Source organism: Pongo abelii, chromosome 7 (genome assembly GCF_028885655.2).
Source record: "Pongo abelii isolate AG06213 chromosome 7, NHGRI_mPonAbe1-v2.0_pri, whole genome shotgun sequence".
Classification (NCBI taxonomy): domain Eukaryota; kingdom Metazoa; phylum Chordata; class Mammalia; order Primates; family Hominidae; genus Pongo; species Pongo abelii.
In genome coordinates this window covers 110,798,021-110,804,020 of record NC_071992.2, presented here as the reverse complement: position 1 = coordinate 110,804,020, position 6,000 = coordinate 110,798,021, and the positions used below count along the sequence as shown (strand labels likewise).

The window sequence follows — 6,000 nt, the reverse complement described above, 5'->3', positions numbered from 1 at the left end:
TATTTTTAGTAGAGATGGGGTTTCACCATGTTGGTCAGGCTGGTCTCCAACTCCTGACCTCAGGTGATCCACCCACCTCGGGCTCCCAAACTCCTGGAATTACAGGTATGTGCCACTGTGCCTGGCCAGCTTTTTGAAACTCCTAAACTGGATGTGTACCTTTGGATACATATATAAACTTTCCAATTCTTATTTTCCACTTTTGAAAAATGAGTGAGGGGTTCAGGATTTGTGATGTGTGAGGCCACTTCTAATTCTCAGATTCTATAATTCTAGTTATAAAATGTGGATAATTTCCTATGACATTTGTATGAATTCATACAAATATAAAATTAGGAGTCAAGGCTTGGGTTCAAGTTCCAATCTGCAAGCTAAATAATCTTAGAGAAGCCCTCTGACTCCTCTGAGTCTTATTCCTCAGTTATAAATCTGGCAAAATAAACCTCATAGGGTTGTTGCAAGACTCAAGTAAGGGGATACCTGTGAAATAACTTGTGAACGATAAAGACGTTAAAATAAATGTAGCATAGGCCAGGAGCGGTGGCTCACATCTGTACTTCCAGCACTTTGGGAGGCTGAGATGGGAGGATTACTTGAGGCCAGGAGTTTGAGGACAGCCTGGGCAACACAGCAAGACCCCATCTCTACAGGAAATTTAAAAATCAGCCAGGGAAGAGGGTGCATTCCTGTAGTCCCAGCTACTTGGGAGGCTGAGGTGGGAGGATTGCTTGAGCCCAGGAGGTTGAGTCCATAGTGAGCTATGATCATACAACTGTACTCCAGCATGGGCAACAGAGTAAGACTGTCTCTAAAAATAAACAAATAAATGTGGCATAGTATTCTTAGTAAATCTAAGCTACTAGTTCTCCTTTCTTTGCTCAACTTAAACTTCATTAATCAAATATTTAAGTCATTCATTCCACAAATATTTATGGAAAGTCTTCTGTTTTAGGCACTATACCTCAGTGAATAAGACACTGAATTTTTATTTACTGTCCAACACTGGCCAGGCACAATGCGAGGTACTGGGCACACAATGGTGTAATTGAGAGCTTTTAGTGGGAGACACAGGCAAACTCCAAGTCATGGGACTTAGACTTGAAAATGTCCTTTCACAATGTGTATCAAATACAGAAATTTAAACATAAATATTTTAGCAAGGCACACACAAGGGAAATAAACTGTATTCAACATAGTACAGAGGTGAATGTAGTACCTGCTATGACCCAATACATAGGGGCCAGCCACTATTTTAGGTACTGGAGATTCCGCAATGAACAAAGCAGACCAAGTCCCTGGCCTTCTGGAGCTTACATTCTATTAAAAAGGCTGAATCACAGGCATATGTTCTCAGGACCTCCTGAGGGATGTGTCACAGGACTAAAAAAAAAAGAAAGGTTGAATCAGCCAGACTATTACTAATTACATATGGAAGATACAGGCAAAGAAAAGTATGAGGCTGATGTGAAAATTATGAGACAAAGTTCTGGACCCAGAGCTTCTGGCCTCTTCTCTTGGTAGTACTCAGTTCCCCTTATCAGAACTGAAGTTATGATGAACTCTGACTTGCTCACCTCATTTCTCATTCCAATTATTCAGCTTGGACAAGTAGCAGCTTTTACCAAGGAGTGAGATGTTTGGGTATATGGGATAATCACAGCTATGTTTCAGCTATGGTAAGCTGTTATGGCTTTAGATTTTCAAACACCATTCATATATTCTGCAAATGTATGACTGAGCTCTACCCTTTTCTAGGGTCCTTTGAATCTATCTGTGTCTCACACAGCACGAGGACTCCTGCAGCCAATAATGGATTACTAGCCTCCATCTAACCTCTAACTATTGCTCACATATGCATTCAGCAGTGTATCCAACAACTGCAGATTCTTTAGTATGATGCACTGTGCAAGGTCCTTGCTACCTGGCATTTATATTCACATTGAAAACTTAAGAGAAACGCAAACTCTAGTATTAGACAGTATGAGTTGATGCATTTGATTAAATGAGATATAGGAGCTACAAGGAGAAAGACATCACTTCTGGCTAGAGTAACTGCAGGAGAGAAGGATACAGCTCTTGTGAGAGACTGTTTTGTGCTGGCCACACTGCGAGACATTTTACATACATTCTCTCACTTGCCAGGAAGGCTTCATGAAGGACTTGGTAGTCTAAGACCCTGAGGAAGAATTTGGTAAGGCAGACATGTAGTTTCAACTGAATTTTCATTTACTGTCCAACACTGGCCAGGTACAATGCTAGGTGCTGGATACATGATGGTGATGGTGCAATTAAGAACTTCTAGTGGGAGACACAGACAAATAAACAGGCAATTACAACTACCCTATAGCGTAACGTATACAAATAGATGAAGCACAGGGGCAACGGCAGAACAAGTCAAGTGTATTTGTCATGATCCTCTCAGTTGCACACAATAAAACTGACTCAAAATAATCTTAAGCTAAAATGTGATGGACTGGCTTTCATTACTAGGAACCACCAAGGTGGATCCACGACTTAAACCAGGACACTCCCTCTGCTCTGTGTCAGCATGTCCTTTAGTGCTGCAGATGGGAGGTCCCCCAGGTGAACATTCTTTGACACAGTGACCCTAGAGGCAAGAGGCAGGCTTCTTGGCTAGCTCACGTGGAGGGAAGGACTTTGGCCCTGCTTGGAACATTTGTCCTTTCCTGAAACAATCCCCGTTGCCAAGGGAAAGGGCACCACATCAACAAACTGGGTTTACACACCTAGCCCTGCTGGTGAGTAGTGGGTTAGGTTCTTATACCAGCAGAAAGAGAGAGGGGAGAAATACATATGGGGTCACCACAAACAACAGCTACCACATGGAAGCCCTGAAGTGACAGTGCAGTTATGGGAACGGCAGGGACACAGGGAAAGGGATGTGTGGGATGAGTTCCTGGGATGGTGAATAGATTAGTTCAGCTGGAGCAGTGGTCATACCTAAGAGCACAGAGAAGAACCAAAGAGGGCAGGGCAGACTGTGGAGGGCCTTGAATACCTGCTAAGGACTCTATAGCAGCCTGATGGGAGCACGGTGACAGCTTTGCTCAGAATCTGTAGGGCAATCCTTTGGAGTTCATAAACATGATGACCAGGTGTTCACATGCATGTGTGAGATGTGCCACCCTTGAACCTTGTTATGATGCTGGTACATTACCTATCTGACGTGAAAAAAATATAAATAATTTTTTAAAAAATCTACAGAGCAACAAGAATGAAAGTGTGAAACACCTACAAACTGTATCTTCAGTGAAATGAGGAAGTGACAAAGTTTATAAATTTCACATTGTGTGTGGCGTCACCCCCAAACCAGCACAGTAATCTACAATGTGTGGGCAGGTGCCATAGGAAACACCAGAAACTGCACAGCAGTCCAGCTGGTGGTGGATTCCAGCCATCCCCAGGGAAATTCAACCCCAAGAGGAGAAGACTCACCCTGGATGAGAACCACTGTGAGCAGGACCAAGAAGGAAGAGGGCAAGAACACTAGGAGAGGAAGAAGGAAATCACCAGAGTGCCTAGAGGACACCCAGGTAGCTTTGGGAAGTGCAGCTTCCAATAGACAGAGGAGTACCTTGGCAGGAAGGGGCAGGATGCCTCCGAATCAGTGGCTGGGGAAGGACCAGGGAAGCTCTGGGCTTGGTGAAACCCACCCAAGTGAGGTTAGGATCCTAAAGTCAGAGGAGGTCTGGCTGGCTACACAGAGGTGCCATTCAGGAAACAGTAGGCCTCTCACTACAACAGAGAAGGGAGCCCTCGAGCTGAGAATCAAGGAAAGCTGCCTCCCCTCTCACATCACAGGACTCACTTGCTAACTGTTGCCTCAGAAAAATCCAACCCGTCAAAAAATAAATGATTTTTAAAATCCACAAAAGGTTCTCCCAGAAAAAAAAAAAAAAATCTGAAAAGGAGTGGCAAAACGTCCCCCCTGCAGAAAGAAAACTCATTCAAAAAATCCTGCCACAAAGAAGAAGAAAAAAAGTTTTTTTTCTTGAGACGTAGTCTCCCTTAGTTGGGCTAGAGTGCAATGCCGCAATCTCAGCTCACTGCAGCCTCTGCCTCCTAGAGTCAAGCAATTCTCCTGCCTCAACCTCCCAAGTAGCTAGGATTACAGGTATGCATCACCAGGCCCAGATAATTTTTATGTTTTTAGTAGAGACAGGGTTTCACCATGTTGGCCAGACTGGTCTCGAACTCCTAACCTCAGGTAATCCGCCCACCTTGGCCTCCCAAAGTGCTGGGATTACAGGCGTGAGCCACCGCGCCTGGCCAGAAGAAGAAAATTTTAACCCAATATTCTATTATGATTTTTTTTTAAATGTAATAAGGCAATGACAGTTATGCAGGAAGATGACAAAGCAGAAATAAAGAACTCAAGGAAGGGGTGGTCAGGCAGCAGAAGGTGACAAACCACAGGAGTGCATGAAAAAGGAGCCGGCACATTAAAAACTGCTTTAGGAAAGAAACGAGAAAGAAATACAGAAACACTGAAACAAAAAAAAAAAAAACAAATGATAAGGAACACAAGGGAGAAGAAGACATTACTGTGAAAAAGATACTGTGGAAGACATAAAGAACAGAATCAAGAAAAGTAAAAAATAGAAACTTAAAATCATTAGAGAATTGACAGGCAAATGAAACTGCATAAAGTTAGAGTCTCTGAAGAAAAACAATGGAACAGAACAAGTTATTTTAAAACATGGTTCAGGCCAAGCGCAGTGGCTCACGCCTGTAATCCCAGCACTTTGGGAGGCCGAGGCGGGCAGATCACGAGGTCAGGAGATCGAGACCATCCTGGCTAACACGGTGAAACCCTGTCTCTACCAAAAAAAAAAAAAAAAAATGCAAAAAAATTAGCCAGGCGTGGTGGTGGGCGCCTGCAGTCCCAGCTACTCGGGAGGCTGAGGCAGGAGAATGGCGTGAACCCGCGAGGCGGAGGTTGCAGTGAGCCGAGATCGCGCCACTGCACTCCAGCCTGGGCAACTAAGTGAGACTCCATCTCAAAAAAAAAAAAAAAAAAAAAAAACACAAAAACAAAAACAAAAAAAAACATGGTTCAATTTTAAGTAGGGTTTGGAACTGGGATTGGAAGGACAGCTTGGCCCAGTTCACAGACCTAGATTTAGGAACCAAAAGGGGAAAGAAGGCCTGGAAGTTATCTCAAGGCTAGGGAGCCAGGGGCAGGTCAGAGGTGCTCTTTGTCCACAGGACCCCTCTGCCCTGGGTCTCTAAGAAGAGGGAGGCACAGGAGTGGGAAAGGACAGTGCTGCCTGCCCTACACACCCTGGTTCAGCCCAGCATCAATTACCTACAGAAGCAGGGACTGGCAGGGTGGGGAGGAGTAAGTAAATAGTTCAGAAACAGTGCCTTAAAAACTAACAAGTTACCAACTAGAGAATCAAAAAGTAGAGATTAATCTCTGTGCATCCATCACTCAGTTTATTAACTATTAACATTTCACCCTACTTGTTTCAGATGCTTTTAAGGAAATACAAATGTTACAGATATAGCTGAAGCCTATTATAAATTCCCCCCCACCCAAGATGCCACTGTCCTGAAATTGATGACTACTTTGGTGAAGCATGCTTTTATGCTATTACTGTGTAAGTACGTATCTACAACTACTGTAATTTGTATCACATGCTTTCAAATTTTATATAAAGGTATCATATTGAATGTGACCTATAATTTGCTTTTGTTTTTGAAAAACATTGTTTCTGAGATTTATCCTGGTTGACACACATGGCTGTACTTCATTGTAACTATGACAGTTCTGTTGTTCTTTTCTTTGTTTTTTTCGAGACAGGGTCTCTCTCTGTTGCCCAGGCTAGAGTGCAGTGGTGCAATCTCAGCTCACTGCAGCCTCAACTTCCTAGGCTCAAGTGATCCTCCCACCTGAGCCTCCTGAGTAGCTAGGGCCACAGGGACACACCACCACACCCAGCTAACTTCTTTATTTTTTGTGGAGCCAGGGTTGCC

The 6,000-nt window shown here is 43.6% G+C and overlaps 1 non-coding gene across 1 annotated transcript; it reads left to right on the top strand.

The window, feature by feature from the left end:
- Positions 1 to 3,085: 3,085 nt before the first annotated feature.
- Positions 3,086 to 3,188, top strand: LOC112134824 (small nucleolar RNA U13). The gene has a single exon (XR_002916174.1). It is a non-coding gene; the product is annotated as a small nucleolar RNA U13 (small nucleolar RNA).
- Positions 3,189 to 6,000: the final 2,812 nt, after the last annotated feature.